At 45.2% G+C, this 18,464-nt stretch overlaps 1 protein-coding gene across 8 annotated transcripts in view; it reads left to right on the top strand.

Annotated features, from left to right (window-relative positions):
• Positions 1-18,464, top strand: part of LOC135178899 (cadherin-19-like) — a 149,062-nt gene that overhangs the window by 35,271 nt on the left and 95,327 nt on the right. Inside the window, exon 1 of one of the 8 annotated variants that reach the window (XM_064150290.1) lies at positions 4,826-4,860. The exons of the other annotated variants lie outside the window; for them this stretch is intronic. The gene's annotated coding sequence lies outside the window, so the exon portion shown is untranslated. Of the gene's footprint in view, positions 1-4,825; positions 4,861-18,464 lie in introns of those variants that run through there. 8 annotated transcript variants of the gene reach the window in all.

Raw genomic sequence — 18,464 nt, 5'->3', positions numbered from 1 at the left:
AAGAGACGTCCAAGCTCATCCCAGCCCAACCTAGCACCCAGCCCTGGCCAATCAACCAGACCATAGAATCACAGAATCACAGAATCAAGCAGGTTGGAAGAGATCTCCAAGATCATCCAGTCCAACCTATCACCCAGCCCTAACCAATCAACTAGACCATGGCACTGAGTGCCTCATCCAGGCTTTGCTTCAACACCTCCAGGGATGGTGACTCCACCACCTCCCTGGGCAGCCCATTCCAATGCCAATCACTCTCTCTGACAACAACTTCCTCCTAACATCCAGCCTAGACCTGCCCTGGCACAACTTGAGGCTGTGTCCCCTTGTTCTGTTGCTGCTTGCCTGGCAGAAGAGCCCAACCCCACTTGGCTACAACCTCCCTGCAGGTAGTTTGATCAACTTGATCATAAATCATAGTAATTACGGAGGGGAAAAGTATTCTGGCAATCAGCTGTGCTTAGGAATTCAAAATATGAGAGGAAAAAGCTTCCTGGAAGTTATTTCTCTCTAGTAGAGTGAAAAACACAACAAGAATTGTCCTTTGGATAAAGTTGTCTTGTACAACTGAGAGAGAAAATGGTTCCTAAGAAGCTCTTAGATTATAATGCAAAGAAACTTGCACCAAGAAGATAGAATGTACCTTTTGTAAGGATTTCAACCATTATCTTAAGCTACTTCATCTAGGAAACATCTTTGTCCTGCTTTAATTTCCTTTACTACAATCTCTACTTAAAATGCAAAACATAGCTAGCAGAGGAACTGTGAGCTGGACTGCTCGAGGTAAATTAGCCCTAATGTATTTAACAAGTGGCACCTTGATCTTCTCCACCAATACTAACAGGAACTCTGAAGTGGGAAAAAAATGCTCAAAATTAGAGTATTTCTGTGGAGATGGCACCAGCATGAAGAATTCTACTCAGCTGCCCTGTTTGAAGGTGTCTTGTAGGTAATTTATTGGCTTAGGTTAATTATCAAGGTCCTCTCTAGAGAGGAAAGAGAGATTTAGGCTTCACAGGTTAGTTACTTGTCATACAATTCAGTAAAACACAGAGGCTTTACTCTTTCCATTGACTGCTGAGGGAGTCTGTTAAGTCATGTCACAGCCTTCAGAAAGCCTGGGAGCCCCTGGATGAGGCATTTAGTGTCATGGTCTGGTTGATTGGATAGGGCTGGGTGCTAGGTTGGACTGGATGAGCTTGGAGCTCTCTGCCAACCTGCTTGATTCTATGGTTCTATCATCTCAAAGGTCACCCAGCTCCCACCCCTGTGCCATGAGCAGGGACACCTCAAGATCAAGATGCTCAGAGCCACACCCAGCTCCACCTCAAAAATTAATGCAAAAATATAGTAACAAGGAAAGCTTAAAAAAAAAAAAGAAATTGAATTAAAAAGAAACCAACCAAACACAAAAAGCAAATGAACCATTTTGGGCATGGCAATTTTGGCCAAGGACCTGGTCTGTCTAATCAGTGGCAGTGGATACCTGTGGAGAAGCAGTGGATGTTTTTCACTCAGCAGCAACTGTGCAGAAGTTTGATTTAACTGAGACAGAGAGGCTGCAAATTGATTTCTTGATTCATTTAGGACCCAGTCAGAGGTAGCATACAGAAACCCCTGGAGAGAAGAGGACAGCATTATTGTTTCCTTCCTTAATAGGTGTAAAAGCTTGGAACTCTGTCAAGCAGCAGCAAGTTCATCTGTACAAGAGACAATGTAAGGTGTTTGCCTGTCAGAAGCATCGATCGCTGGGTGCAAGGGAGAACCAGAGGTGACAGCCTCAGCAGCTGCTGATGGGATGCTGCTTCCCACAGCTGGGAGAAGGAGATAACATGAGGATGCTGAGCCAACCCAGCCCTGCTGCCAATCACATCACCCAGCTCAGGCATGCAGGCTTTGGCTACACTGCTGACAAATCACAGGAGCTCCATTAGTCACAGCCTGCTTGGCCTTACTATACATTGCTGCAGCAACTCAATGGTTAGTTAAAACAAATCAGTGCAGAATTACTTCAAAATAAGCTACAAATCAGTTAACTTCCTCCCAGATTTAAATTGAGAGACTGAGGGAGCTGAGGTTGTTCAGTCTGGAGAGGAGAAGGCTCCAAGGTGACCTTAATGTGGTCTTTCAGGATTTGAAGTGGGCTACAAGAAAGCTGAGGAGGGACTTTTTAGGCTGTCAGGTAATGATAGGACTGGGGGGAATGGAATGAAGCTGGAAATGGAAGTTCATCTCTGTCACTTGCATTGGCTTGCAGTAATAGACTGATACTGTCCCTGGAGGTGTTCAAGATGAGGCATTTAGTGCCATGGTCTAGATGTCAAGATAGAGCTGGGTGCTGGGTTGGACTGGATGATCTTGGAGGTCTCTTCCAATCTGATTGATTCTATGAAGACCTGTGCAGCATCAATTCAACACATGCAGACTGTGCAGCTCATCAGTGACACCAAACTCATCTTTTTTAGTATTGTAAATGATTTTACACTTTGAACTTGTGAAATGCTTCTAAAAATGAGTTAATCTCTCTCTCTCTCTGTATATATAGAGTTATATAAATGTTATATATTCACAAAGCCCTCTAGTTTCCCCATTTCTAGAACTGTGATAAAGAAAATAGAAGTAATCACAATATCTTCCTCTTGTAACCTTCTTGTAGGTCACAACTGCAGCAGGGAATCTTTTACCATCTTTTGAGATTAACTTGCCATTTGCTGATAACCTAAAGCAAAACTTAAGAGTTCAGTTTATTCCATTAACCTCAACCTATTTAAAGATCTCTTCCTATACAAAACAAGAAAGGCAGAGCTGCAGGCTGGGGACAGAGTGGCTGAGAGTAGCCAGGAAGAAAGGGCCCTAGGGGTGCTGGTAGATAGTAGTTGAACATGAGCCAGCAGTGTGCCCAGGTGGCCAAGAGAGCCAGTGGCATCCTGGCCTGGATCAGGAGCAGTGTGGGCAGCAGGACAAGGAAGGTTCTTCTTCCCCTGTACTCAGCACTGCTCAGGCCACACCTTGAGTGCTGTGTCCAGTTCTGGGCTCCTCAATTCAAGAGAGATGTAGAGGTGATGGAAGGTGTCCAGAGAAGAGCAAAGAAGGTGGTGAGGGGCCTGGAACACAAACCGTATGAGGAGAGGCTGAGGGAGCTGGGCTTGTTTAGCCTGGAGAAGAGGAGGCTCAGGGCAGAACTCATTGCTGTCTACAACTCCCTGAAGGGAGGCTGTAGCCAGGTAGGGTTGGTCTCTTCTGCCAGGCAACCAGCAACAGAAGAAGGGGACACAGTCTCAAGTTGTGCTGGGGCAGGTCTAGGCTGGATGTTAGGAGGAAGTTCTTTACAGAGAGAATCCTGGTTATCAGATGGGGAACCACGTGGTGAAGTTGTGAGTCCTTTCTGTTTTGCACTGGTTCTTGTATTGAGTCAATCTTTGTAGTATTTATGCATCAAAAAGCCATTATCTTCCATTATCATTTTTTAACTCTTTTGGTCTCTCAGCTTCCAACATAGAAAAACCAAACCAAACTAAATGAAACCAAACCAGAGCATTGTGTTGGGGGTATATTCTAAATATTTTCAAGGGCAACAAGAATTTGGATTTAGCTGAAACGAGGTGAGAAATAGTTCTTAGATGTATTAATTTACACCAGAAACTGAACACTTACCACAATAAAGGATTAATCTTTGCCTTGAAGAGAAACAGCATCTTCAGCAAGGAAATGAAGCTATAAACATGCCATGAAACTCTCCTGAATTCCCAGGCATCTTCTCCTGCCAAACTTCCTCTTCTGTTGTATGAGCAGTAAATATCCTGGGGGAAGAAAAGACAAAGGTTAAAAAAATGTTTGTTTGGTTTGGTTGTTTTGGTTTTGGTTTTCTTTATTGTTGTTGAATACACAGCATAAAATGTCTCTTTTCAAGCAAGAAACAAGAAGCCACCATCAGGGACAGCCAAAGTGGCTGCTGCTAGAAGAGAGGCAAGAGTCAGCCTGAAGTCATAGCGCCAGTGGAAAACACTAATGTCAGGCTGTAAGCTACGAATAATAAACCATTCTTTAAGAGGCTTGCAGAGGAGCAAGGTAGTGCTCTAAGGGAGTGAAAAGGGGATTTCTTACAATTCATTTACCATTTAGCACAAAAAAGAAATGAATGTTTAATATAGCACAACATTGAACTGTGGGCTAGGTGAGAAAGCACTCTTCAAGGTGAAGTGCTCTCATGGCAGGTGAATTAGGCGGTGTCTGAGCTGAACCAGTTGCTGTTTTCACAAGGATGGGGTTGTAAATCCAGGCAGTCTGAATTGTCAGGCTCCTGAGAACAGATCATATTTGGCTTTAAGGTTGCCTCTTTACAAAACCTGCTTGGTCTCTGGATGACATAGTTTCAAGCTGTGCCAGGGGCTGGATGTTAGGAGGAATTTGTTGGCAGAGAGAATGACTGGCATTGGAATGGACTGTCCAGGGAGGTGGTGGAGTCACCATCCCTGGAGGTGTTCAAGCAAAGCCTGGATGAGGCACTTAGTGCCATGGTCTGGTTGATTGGCTAGGGCTGGGTGCTAGGTTGGGCTGGATGAGCTTGGAGGTCTCTTCCATCCTGCTTGATTCTATGAATCTATGACTCTATACTCCTCCTCCATGAGTAGCACAGACATTCCCTAGGGCTCCAAGCTGCCTTCTATTATTAAGGGGGGCAAAGCCATTTTGTGACTAAAGTTTTCCAGTTTTCTGATTCTCCTAAATGAAAGAATTGCAGATAAGTGTCCTCGTGAAGCTTTGCCTGACCGAATTAGAACTCAAATTAAACTAGTTCATATATTCAATCAGCTTGGAACTGTTCAGCTCTGAAACAGTTCAGAGTTCAGCCATTTCCTCAAGGTAGGGTGTTTGTTTGGGTTTGGGTTTTAATTTTTAAAGGAATTTTAAGCAATAGCTCCTGCTTTATCTGTTGTAAATACTACTGTGTGCACTCTGCGAAACTCACCTGGCATCAAGCAGAGCAAATGGTGAGTTGTTCCCAAAGGCAAAAGCAGCAGTTATCACAGTATTATCAGGGTTGGAAGAGACCTCACAGATCATCAAGTCCAACCCTTTACCACAGAGCTCAAGGCCAGACCATGGCACCAAGTGCCACGTCCAGTCCTGCCTTGAACAGCTCCAGGGACGGTGACTCCACCACCTCCCCGGGCAGCCCATTCCAGTGTCCAATGACTCTCTCAGTGAAGAACTTTCTCCTCACCTCCAGCCTAAATCTCCCCTGGCACAGCCTGAGGCTGTGTCCTCTCGTTCTGGTGCTGGCCACCTGAGAGAAGAGAGCAACCTCCTCCTGGCCACAACCACCCCTCAGGTAGTTGTAGACAGTAATAAGGTCACCCCTGAGCCTCCTCTTCTCCAGGCTAACCAATCCCAGCTCCCTCAGCCTCTCCTCACAGGGCTGTGCTCAAGGCCTCTCCCCAGCCTCGTTGCCCTTCTCTGGACATGCTCAAGCATCTCAATGTCCCTCCTAAACTGGGGGGCCCAGAACTGAATCCAGTACTCAAGGTGTGATCTAACCAGTGCAGAGTACAGGGGCAGAATGACCTCCCTGCTCCTGCTGACCACACCATTCCTGATGCAAGCCAGTATCTGGTACCTTGGTAGCTCTTTTCTTTTGGAGGTTGTGTGTGTGTGTTTCATCCACTTGTTTCTTTTAGCACTGCCTAATCCTTCTTGACATTATTTCAGCAAGGAGCAGAGTCAACACATTAGGTTTAGTGGTTACTCCACAGACTAGAGCTTATTCTCATGGTCTCCTAAGGAAGCTCGAAACCCTTGTATTTATTTGTCAGGGAAACGACACTTTCTACCCAGCAGGGAATTTTTGTTTTGTTTTTCACAGTGTTCTGCTGCTGCTCTTAGTGAGGATAACAACCTTGGCCCCTTCCCAGAGAGGGAGATTTCTGTGCCATGCTTAAGATTCCACAGCACCACGCCAATAGGCTGTCCCTAGTTCTACTCCTTTGTTGCCACGCGAGGGTGAAATCGCACAATAGCATAATCAGTATTAGTGACATACATTTTGAGCCACATTTCAGTTGAGGGCAAGAAAGTCACTAAAGTAATTTGAAGGGAAATGAGAAGGAAACTGTACGGAATTTACTTTCCTGGCTGACAGCTGTGGGTAATAGCAAGAACTGAAATGTTTTTAGGGCTCTTTTGTACATCTTTATGGGAAAACTCGGAGAAATCCCAGTTTATCTCGACATGGGTTTTCAGCCAGTTGTCTAAATCACAGTGTCACAGCATCACAGTATCATCAGGGTTGGAAGAGACCTCCCAGATCATCAAGTCCAACCCTTTACCACAGAGCTCAAGGCCAGACCATGGCACCAAGTGCCACGTCCAACCTTGCCTTGAACTGCCCCAGGGACGGCGACTCCACCACCTCCCCGGGCAGCCCATTCCAGTGTCCAATGACTCTCTCAGTGAAGAACTTTCTCCTCACCTCCAGCCTAAATTTCCCCTGGCACAGCCTGAGGCTGTGTCCTCTTGTTCTAGTGCTGGCCACCTGAGAGAAGAGAGCAACCTCCTCCTGGCCACAACCACCCCTCAGGTAGTTGTAGACAGCAATAAGGTCTGCCCTGAGCCTCCTCTTCTCCAGGCTAACCAATCCCAGCTCCCTCAGCCTCTCCTCCTAGGGCTGTGCTCAAGGCCTCTCCCCAGCCTCGTCGCCCTTCTCTGGACACGCTCAAGCATCTCAATGTCCCTCCTAAACTGGGGGGCCCAGAACTGAACACAGTACTCAAGGCATGGTCTAACCAGTGCAGAGTACAGGGATGCTTTAATCTTGGGGATTTTTAAAGAAAGCACTACTGAAATTAGTATGAACTACTGAATGATGTTTCAGCCCTGGGGAGTTGAGAAGATCTCTGTATTTTGCAAATACCCCAGACAGGAAAACACCCTACTGGCACGTGAAGTCCTTTCTGGAAGCAGTTAAATGTGTTTCTGTGATTTAAGCACCGAGTTCAAGAGTAGACTTTTAATTCTGAGTGTTCTAAGGACAGATAATTTATTGTCTTTAAAAATAATGCTGTTAAAGACTGGGGACAGAGTGACTGAGAGCAATCAGGAAGAAAGTGAACTGGGAGTGCTGGGAGAGAGGAGCTGAACATGAGGCAGCAGTGTGCCCAGGTGGGCAGCAGAGCCAATGACATCCTGGCTTGGATCAGGAGCAGTGTGGCCAGCAGGACAAGGGAGGTTATTCTGCCCCTGTACTCAACACTGATCAGGCCACACCTGGAGTACTGTGTCCAGTTCTGGGCTCCTCAATTCAAGAGAGATGCTGAGGTGCTGGAACATGTCCAGAGAAGGGCAATGAAGCTGGTGAGGGGCCTGGAGCACAGCCCTGCGAGGAGAGGCTGAGGGAGCTGGGGGTGTGCAGCCTGCAGAAGAGGAGGCTCAGGGGGGACCTCATTGCTGTCTACAACTACCTGAAAGGAGGCAGTAGCCAGGTGGAGGTTATTCTCTTCTGCCAGACAAGCAGCAACAGAAGAAGGGGACACAGTGCCAAGTTGTGTCAGGGGAGATCTCATCTGGATGTTAGGAGACATTCAGGGTGAGTCTCAAGGGGGCTCTGGGCAACCTGATTTCGTTAAGGATGTCCCTGCTGACTGCAGGGATTTGGACTGGATGGCCTTTGGAGGTCTCTTTCAATCCAGACCATTCTATGATTCTAAAAAAGAAACTGCAAACCTTCTCTTGTTGTGTGGGACAACAAAGCAACTCTCTGAGGGAGGAGTATGCAACTGTTCTCTGTTTTCTTTCACTTTTGCTAACAATCTTCCCTTTATTTCTCTGAGTAGCTTTCCACATCCTGTTTTCCTCTCTTGCCATGTCCTGGGCAAGAATCCATAAAAAGACCCAAACCATGTGGTATGACACCAAATGTAAATGTAGTGCTCAAATCTGATAGCATGAGCAGTGGAATTCCACCCAGCCAAAAGAATTAAACATAAAGATGTTAGCCTGCTCTTGGAGTTACAAGTGCAAGAGAAGCTTTCAGGTTCAACATCCTGCTGAAAGCTGGACACAGAATCAAAATACAAGAAAAGAATGCAATAAAGCAACATGAAATGCAATAAAAGCTGTTCTGGCAGTTCCCATCTAGGCTGTTCTTTTCACACTTGCAGGATTACAATGAATAAGTGATATCCTTTGGAAGCTCATGAGGAAAGGCTACAAGATTCATTAATCTAGGGAATGAAGTTATGAAGAAATAATTACAGAATCACAGAATGTGAAGGACTGGGAGGGACCTCAAAAGATCATCTAATCCAATCCTGCTGCCAGAGCAGGATCACCTAGTTCAGATCACACTGGAACTGTAAAAAAGAAAGGTCGTAGTGAGGCTGGAGCTGGTCTGTTCTCCCCACTTACTAATGATAGGACAAGAGGAAATGGTCTCAAGTTGCATCATGAGAGGCTTAGGTTGGATGTTTGGAGGAAATTCCTTACTGAGCAGGTGGTCATGCACTGGCACAGACTACCCAGGGAGGTGGTGGAATCACCATCCCTGGAGGTGTTTAAAAGGAGATGTGGTGCTTGAGGCTGTGGTGTGGTAATGAAGGCTGCTGGGATGAAGGTTGGACTGGATGCTCCTGGTGGTCCTTTCCAACCATAGCGATTCACAGTGGTTGGATGTTGTGCTGAGGGATTTGGTTCAGCCAAGGATTTGTCAGGGTGAAACTGATGATTGGACTGGATGAGCTTGAAGGGCTTTGCCAATCTAAGAAATTCTGTGATTCTGTGAATGCATCCAGGCAGGTTTTGAGTATCTCTAGAGAGGGAGACTCCACAAGCCCCCTGGACAGCCTGTCCCAGTGTTCTGTCACCCTGACAGGGACAAAAATCCCTCTAAGACACTGCAGTTACAGGGAGTTTTGATTAATAAAATAACCCTATCCATTTACTTAGACAAAAGAGTAGTTATGATACTTATAATAGTTGCCAATGCTCTTTAGGACAGTTGCAGTATAGCACACCCAGGTTATGCTTTGCATCTGCCCAACTGCCAAATGTTGTATAAAGAAAAAGGTGTGGGGAAGGAGGGCAAAATTAAACAGACAGACATTATCCTCAGAGTTAGTCAAGCCAAAGGAAAAGATTTCCAATTCACCACCAAGGAGCTGTGAAGCAGGGAGCTGCATGAGCTAAGCAGAAGCATAATTACTTTTTGGTACTTGATTTTGCCATGTTCACCTTGACAGCAGTACAATAGCTGACTACACCACACCTTTCTTCTAATCCAAAATAAATGGGTGAGGCAATGCCAAGCACCAACCCAGGCTGGGCAGTGCCAGGCTGGAGAGCAGCTCTGAGGAGAAGGACTTGGGGGTGCTGCTGGAGGAGAAGCTCAGCAGGAGCCAGCAGTGTGCACTTGCAGCCCAGAAACACAACCAGAGCCTGGGCTGCAGCAGCAAAAGTGTGGCCAACAGGGCCAGGGAGGGGATTCTCCCCCTCTGCTGTGCTCTGCTGAGACCCCACCTGGAGTCCTGCATCCAGCTCTGGAGCCTTCATTACAAGAAGGATGTGGAGATGCTGGAGAGTGTCCAGAGAAGGGCCAGGAGGATGCCTGGAGGTGTTTAAGGCCAGGCTGGCTGAGGCTGTATCCAACCTGCTCTAGGGTAGGGTGTCCCTGGCCATAGCAGGGGGGTTGGAACTAGATGATCCTTGTGGTCCCTTCCAACACTGACTGATTCTATGAACTTAATGCCCTGAAATAAATCACACTGTCCATGATAAAATAGAATGCTCTGGGATGGAAGTGACCTCTGAAAGTCATCTAGTCCAAGCCCCTCTGTGGTAAGCAGAGCCATCCTCAACTACATCAGGTTACCCATAACCCTGGTGAGCCTCACCTTGAATATAATGTGAGCCATAACACATTATTCAAGAGACTTCTCCTTCATTCTTCCTCTTCCACATCTTCATGGTTACCTGAGCAGTGCCTCTGAAAATTATAGCTGAGGACTGGGAACAGGAACAACTGAGTCCAGTCCTGATGTTTTCATTAGACTGTAAAATTCCAAGGCTGCTGTCCTCTGTCAGTGTTTCATCCACACAGCTTTTATGGAGTTGAACAGCTCAGTTTGGGGAAGTTCTTTAAAGCTAACAGTCTCTCTTAAGATGGAAAGCACTCCTGTAATCATGCCCTGAGCTTTTTGTTCCTTTGGCTTCCCCTTGACCTTTTGAATGGCTTACTATCCAACCTGAAAGTACTTTTGAGACAGCATGGGTCAATCAGAGCCCATTTTTCATTAACTAAGGAACTGACACCTGTTTATTAAATATATATATAATCCATTAACAGTGGGCTTTAGAGACCTAAATAATTTAAGCCCATTAGTGTCTGCAGGATATGAGTTCTGGCTTATATAAACCAGTGAATGAAGGCTTTGTCCATTCAGTTACTATGGCAACTTTATGGACTTCCCAATTTCAGCTGGCTTGCAATGAATTAAAGTTAGAAACTCTGTCAGACTCCTGAAAGAAAGGGAATTATGTGGATGAAACTAGCTTCAAAGGAGTGAAATATCCATAGAAACCCACCTCAGTAATTTCTGTTGTAAGAACTTTTATTTCTGGGGCCAAAGTGAAACAATCTGATTTAGTGACTCATGGCATCTTTGAGAGTTTGCATTCAGCTTTTGAGGGTTGCATATTTGTATACTTATAGAGGTTCAGGTTACCCACTTGGCTGCATAGCAACCAGAAAACACTCTAAAGCCTGCCAAAGGAAAGGAAACATCTATAAAGCAGGCATGATGGTGGCCAGGTCTAACTGTAGAATCAAGCAGGTTGGAAGAGACCTCCAAGCTCATCCAGCCCAACCTAGCACTCAGCCCTGTCCAATCAACCAGATCATGACACTAAGTGCCTCATCCAGGTTTTCTTCAACACCTCCAGGGATGGTGACTCCACCACCTCCCTGGGCAGCCCATTCCAATGCCAATCACTCTCTCTGCCAACAACTTCCTCCTAACATCCAGCCTAGACCTCCCCTGGCACAGCTTGAGACTGTGTCCCCTTGTTCTGTTGTTGCTTGCCTGGCAGAAGAGCCCAACCCCACTGGGCTACAGCCTCCTTTCAGGGAGTTGTAGACAGCAATGAGGTCTGACCTGAGCCTCCTCTTCTGCAGGCTGCACACCCCCAGCTCCCTCAACCTCTCCTCATAGAGTTTGTGTTCCAGGCCTTTCAGCAGCTTTGTTGCCCTTCTCTGGACACCTTCCAGCACTTCAACATCTCTCTTGAATTGAGGAGCCCAGACCTGGACACAGCACTCAAGATGTGTCCTGAGCAGTGCTGAGTACAGGAGCAGAATAACCTCCTTTGTCCTGCTGGCCTGTCTTGGTTCTAATTTAAATGTTCAGAGACTGCAATAAATTTGATAGAACCAATAACAATTTTTATGGAGTGCCCTTCCCTCTCCCCGCTTCTTTCCCAAAAGAAAGGGGTTAGATGGAGAGGGAGAAAAGTAAACACACCCAAATGAATGAATCTCACTCGAGTTGGAAGTAATTTATAGAAGGTATCTGAGGTAGAGAAGTTACAAAGGGATAGGGAAGAGAAAAGCAAATACAAAAGGAATAAATACAACCTGATTGTGATGGTGGTGGCTTTGTCTGCCTCGTGGGTGATGGCCACGTAGTGAAACAAAGAGGACCAGGACCAGGATGGTGATGGTGGTAAGCAGGGAGGCAGGAAGTCCCCCTGCTTTTATGGATCTTTAGGCAGGAAGGGGGAGTGGGCTAACCATTACCTGGTGGTGTTCAGACCCACCCCTGGGGAGGGGTCAAGACCACCTAGGGTCAGGTTCAAGGTTACTCCCCCTGGAGGGTTAACCCTATACATGGCCACACTGCTCCTGAGCCAGCCCAGGATGCCATTGGCTCTCCTGGCCACCTGGGCACACTGCTGCCTCATGTTCAGCTACTATCTACCAGTACCCCCAGCTCCCTTTCTTCCTGGCTGCTCTCCAGCTACTCTTTCCCCTGCTTGTAGTGCTGCTTGGGGTTGTTGTGGCCAAAGTGCAGAACCCTGCACTTGCCCTTGTTCAATCTCATCCCATTGGCCTCTGCCCACCCATCCAGCCTGGCCAGGTCCCTCTGCAGTAAGAAGGACACTGCAGGAAGAGAGATATTGCAGGAAGAGATATTTTGCATGTACCAAGCAGCAAAATGATAAGAGAAAGTGGTACTTTATTTTATGGATAAGCATGAAAATAAACAAAATTCATGCTGTGACAATGAAGAGTATTCAAAATTAGGTCCTAGATACTACAAGATAAAGTTGGTTAGGTTTTGTTTTCATTTAATTTAATTTAACTTAATTTAATTTAACTGAATTTTATTTAACTTAAATTAATTTACCTGCATTTTAGTTTACTTTATCTTGTTATAAGGTTAGAATATGTATTAATTAATGATTTTTAATATAAAACATGTATTAATTATTAATTAATTATGTTATAAGATCAACTATTTTATAATATAAAATATGTTATTTGATATTATTTTATTCATGTAGTGCTTTGGGTTTTTTTTTTACCTGAAACTCTTATATTAGAGTGATACTGTGATACTGTGAGTATGGGAGCATCTGCAAGACCTAAAGTGAGTCATATCCCTTAAACTCAGCTTTAACATCCCAAAATATTAGAGCATATAATAGCAATAGCCAGAAAAGGCTTCCTATTTTTAAGATTTACTTTTATGGCTCCCTTAAAATGTCATTCCACTAAACCAGTTTTCCAAGTGCACAATTCATCAGCATGATGATGTTTATTAAGACTAAACCTGGAATATTTTATTCCACACCCCTGAAACAGAGCAGAAACCTTTTGGTAGGCAATTGGTTAGACAACAACTTATATCTGCTCCTGACACCTCATGCTCTGTGCCTCTCCTGTTCTGAATGCCTCAGTGCCTGGAGAGTGCTTGCAAAGTTTAATGGAATCAAATGAGAAACATATTGGATTAATTTATCTTGGGTCTATGAGACAGAGAGAAAAAAAGGCATTAGCCTTTAGAGTAATTGATAGAATGAGTGAAGAAGGAGGATAAATTGCAGTTCTGGTAGCTGAACAGCAAAATGTTGAAGAAAAAGGAGTAAGAGAGAGACAAGTCCCTGCTCATTGGGACCTAAGCAGAACTCGAAGTGAGGTTAATGCATTGCAGGAGATATTGGAAGATTCATCAGATGAGAATTTGAGCAAGAGAGTGAAAAAGGAAGGAACACTATGGAATTTTCAGTCACTTGTCTTTTCCATCTCTGCTTCTCACTATTCTGAAAGCAACAAATACTCTTCAGTCTGCTCCCTCTATCAGAAAGCAGACAAATGCTACCCTTTCCTCCCTGGTATTACTGCAGACTTTCTGAGAGGTGCTTTACTGCAGCATTACTCCAACTGACTTGCACTGTGCATGTGTATATGTATGCAACAGACACACTCTGCTCATGAATTTAAATTGTATCTTTAAACTGGATTGGGTGTCAGAGCAAATTCTCCAGCTTATAATGAAAGCTCTTGATACTGGCAAAATTCACTGTCCCCTGCCTTATTTACCTTAATGCTCTTTATTGATAAACAGAGCACAAAGCAAGATAATGAAAATTTAATATCACCATTTTTTTTTCTGTCCTTGCTTTCCTTAATGTGAATGTGTAGTTGCCTTAAATGCTCATAAGGGACTGGGTTTATGATTATTTATTTGCTTTGCAAAGGAATCTTAGTAAGTTTCCTTAAACATAAGCATTTGAATCTGATTTCAGTCTGCTCCCCCTCTGGCATAGGCTGGATCAAATCACTGCAGGGTAATTCATATTTGCTCTCCCACTGACATAGGCTGGATCACTTCACTGCAGGGTAGTTCATATTTGCTTCTCCCTCTGGCATAGGCTGGATCACTTCACTGCAGGGTAGTTCATATTTGCTTCTCCCTCTGGCATAGGCTGGATCACTTCACTGCAGAGTAATTCATATTTGCACTTCCACTGGCATAGGCTGGATCACTTCACTGCAGAGTAATTCATTTGCTCTCCCAATGACATAGGCTGGATCACTTCACTGCAGGGTAGTTCATATTTGCTCTCCCACTGACATAGGCTGGATCACTTCACTGCAGGGTAATTCATTTGCTCTCCCAATGACATAGGCTGGATCACTTCACTGCAGAGTAATTCATATTTGCTCTCCGACTGACATAGGCTGGATCACTTCACTGCAGGGTAATTCATATTTGCTCTCCCACTGACATAGGCTGGATCACTTCACTGCAGGGTAATTCATATTTGCTCTCCCACTGACATAGGCTGGATCACTTCACTGCAGGGTAATTCATTTGCTCTCCCAATGACATAGGCTGGATCACTTCACTGCAGAGTAATTCGTATTTGCTCTCCCACTGACATAGGCTGGATCACTTCACTGCAGGGTAATTCATTTGCTCTCCCAATGACATAGGCTGGATCACTTCACTGCAGAGTAATTCATATTTGCTCTCCCACTGACATAGGCTGGATCACTTCACTGCAGGGTAATTCATATTTGCTCTCCCACTGACATAGGCTGGATCACTTCACTGCAGGGTAATTCATATTTGCTCTCCCACTGACATAGGCTGGATCACTTCACTGCAGGGTAATTCATTTGCTCTCCCAATGACATAGGCTGGATCACTTCACTGCAGAGTAATTCGTATTTGCTCTCCCACTGACATAGGCTGGATCACTTCACTGCAGGGTATCATAGAATCATAGAAGCAAGCAGGTTGGAAGAGAGCTCCAAGATCATCCAGTCCAACCTAGCACCCAGCCCTAGACAATCAATCAGACCATGGCACTAAGTGCCTCATCCAGGCTTTTCTTAACACTTCCAGGGATGGTGACTCCACCACCTCCCTGGGCAGCCCATTCCAATGCCAATCACTCTCTCTGCCAACAACTTCCTCCTAACATCCAGCCTATACTTCCCCTGGCACAACTTGAGACTGTGTCCCCTTTGCTCTGTTACTGCTTGCCTTGGAGAAGAGACCAAACCCCATGAATGGAAGAAAAAAAAATCGAACCTCCCCTCCCCCCCCCCCCCCAAAAAAAAAAGAAAAAAAAAAATAAAGAGAGGGAACCTGAATCCTAAAGGGAATTTTTCAGCCTTCCCTGGAAATCATTTGGCAAAGAGATTCAAGTGAGAATCACAGAGTGTGGTCCTTTACACCGTTACGCTGACAAGTGGTTCTCCAGTACCGAGTGGTACCCTGCAGAGCTGAAACTGTTCCAGTAGCATTTGCCCAGTGAATCAAACATCTTGTAATTGGATTTGCTGCTTCCCTACAATAAAAAGCAAATGCCAGAAGGCTGGAATTTCTGTTTTTACCGTGTACATGTGTTAGCCTTTTTAGTCAGCAAAATATTTATGCCAAAAGCAAGCATTTAGTCACAATCTTACATAGTGCAAAACTAGCTGGGAAACAAATAATAGTCACAGTTAAGGAAAGCTGCAATTAAAACTGAGCCTTCACTTATTTGTAGTGTAGAGAGTGTAGTGTGCTTCAACTACTGGCATGACTGAATCTTGTAGCATCACAGCATCTGCTTGCTAAATGAGATTTTTCATCAGAATGAAACTGCTGAAGCTGTGGAATGAGTGCAGAAGAGATCATTTTTCACAAAGCTAGGCACAAGGGAGGTTCTTCTGCCCCTGTGCTCAGCACTGCTCAGGCCACACCTTGAGTACTGTGTCCAGGTCTGGGCCCCTCAATTCAAGAGAGATGTTGAGATTCTGAAACACGTCCAGAGAAGGGCAATGAAGATGATGAGAGGCCTGGAGCACAGCCCTGTGAGAAGAGGCTGAGGGAGTTGGGGGTGTGCAGCCTGCAGCAGAGGAGGCTCAGGGCAGAGCTCATTGCTGTCTACAACTACCTGCAGGGAGGCTGTAGCCAGGTGGGGTTGGGCTCTTCTGCCAGGCAGCCAGCAACAGAACAAGGGGACACAGTCTCAAGCTGTGCCAGGGGAGGTCTAGGCTGGATGTTAGGAGGAAGTTCCTCACAGCAAGAGTGATTGGCATTGGAATGGGCTGCCCAGGGAGGTGGTGGAGTTGCCATGCGTGGAAGTGTTAAGAAAAGCCTGGATGAGGCACTTAGTGCCATGGCCTGGTAGACTGGGCAGGGCTGGGTGCTAGGTTGGACTGGATGATCTTGGAGGTGTCTTCCAACCTGCTTGATTCTATGATTCTCTTTAGCTAGGAAGCATCTGGGCTGAAGCAGCAGGGTGTAGCTGTGTGGCAGAAGAGTCTCTGAACAAGAACTAAACACAATCATTTGTTTACCAGTGTTTAGACAAGAGGTGCAGATACTTCTACTTCACTTTCACTTTTTTTCCCCCCCTCATTGCTAGAAACTGAGGTTTTGATTATTATGGACCTCCACTATTGTGGCTGAGCCAGATTTCTAGCTCAGACATAAAAATATTCAGAAGAGAGGAACTTAGAAGTAGAAGCTCTGAGGAGAGAGGTGAACATTCCAGGGATAGGCCATAGGATGGCAACAATGGATAAGTTAATGTAATACCATTGGAGCATCAAAAGATTTATGTCTATAAGCACAGCTTGGACCTTCCCCTTGCTGCTTCTGCTGCTTCAGCTGCTCCTGCTACTTTGCCCCGCTGCTGTGTTGGCTGCTGCTGCTTTGCTGCTTCTTGACCCTTTCCCCATCTTCGTTAAGGTTATTATATTTCTCCAGCAGTTTATTTCTCTTTCTACTGTTACATCTAAACTGTAAGAAATACAAATCCATTTTTCCCTGACAATCCAACAAAATCCATGTGGTAGTGAGTTTATCCTCCTGGGGGAGGGATCCACCCTAACCCAGGACAACTATGGACAAACTCCTCCTTACTGCTTGCCATAGTTTACTATCAGAGAGTGACAGGAGTGGGGGCAATAGAGCAAAGCTTGAGTTGGGGAGATTCAGAGTGGAGGTGAGGAGGAAGTTGTTGAGCATGAGAGTGGTGAGAGCCTGGAATGGGTTGCCCAGGAAGGTGGTGGAAGCCTTATTCCTGGAGGTGTTTAAGGCCAGACTGGCTGAGGCTGTGTGCAGCCTGCTCTAGGGTAGGGTGTCCCTGCCCATGGAAGGGGTCTTGGAAGTAGATCATCCTTGTTGTCCCTTCCAACCCTGACTGATTCTAAGACTCAGGGGTCTGTCATCTGGAATTTTATTACAGCACCAGAGTTGTCCTGCTAAAATAACTGGGCTCAGTCAGTATGCTACCTGGAAAGACAATCAGTAAATCATTACAGAACAACAGGAGTCCCAGGATTCCCACTCTGTCGGCTCCACACTAATTAAAATCCACAGACTTAAAGGCCCTAATCAAACTAACAAATTAATTTCTCTCAAAAGCTATTTTGACTATGTCTAACTGACAGATAATTACACTTTCAATTCCATATAAGAGTTGGAAGTCCTTCCTTAATGATACAACAGCAGAGCTACAGAACGAAGGAAATAATGCAGCAATTAGAATGAAGTGGAATTTAGAGCAATTACTCTCTGTGTATGAGAAGTGCTGGGTGACTGGCAGGGACCACGCAGCTGTCCTGTGTTAATATGCACTCCCAGTCCAAATAATTTGGTCAAACATCACATCAAGACCTGTGCTACACAAGACACTTCCCACAGTTAAGCAGCAGCTTTCAGTCGCGCAACAATCTATTGGTGATAGAGCTCTAATTAATTGGCTGAAGGTATAATTACATTTTAGGTGCTTATGTTGATAGCCAGAATTGTTGGGGGCAGCAATCCAACTTGGTTGAAACAAAGAAAATGTGTGTGAAAGAGCAGAAGGTCAGAAAAAGAGTTAATGAAAATATTTATAGCCAATATAAATATGATATAATAAAAACATAAAGAATAATATTAAATAGAGCTATCATGGGAATATAATAAACATATGAATATGTAGGCACATAAATGTCTACAACTACCTGAAGGGAAGCTGTAGCCAGGTGGAGGTTGGGCGCTTCTCCCAGACAACCAGCAATAGAACAAGGAGACACAGTCTCAAGTTGTGCTAGGGCAGGTCTAGGCTGGATGTTAGGAGGAAGTTGTTGGCAGAGAGAGTGATTGGCATTGGAATGGGCTGCCCAGGGAGGTGGTGGAGTCACCATCCCTGGAGGTGTTCAAGCAAAGCCTGGCTGGGGCACTTAGTGCCATGGTCTGGTTGATTGGCTAGGGCTGGGTGTTAGGTTGGGCTGGATGAGCTTGGAGGTCTCTTTCAATCTGCTTGCTTCTATGATTCTATAAATGACAGCTAAAACTACACCAAGAATAACTACTAAACTTGTTATAGAAAGAAATAAAGCAGGTAAACATAAGTTGAGAGATATTGTAGAAGAGGTGACCTGAGACAGGACCAGGACTAAGGAGAATGGAGCAAAGCTGGACTTG

Source organism: Pogoniulus pusillus, chromosome 10 (assembly GCF_015220805.1).
Source record: "Pogoniulus pusillus isolate bPogPus1 chromosome 10, bPogPus1.pri, whole genome shotgun sequence".
Classification (NCBI taxonomy): domain Eukaryota; kingdom Metazoa; phylum Chordata; class Aves; order Piciformes; family Lybiidae; genus Pogoniulus; species Pogoniulus pusillus.
This window is presented reverse-complemented; position numbering and strand designations above follow the sequence as displayed.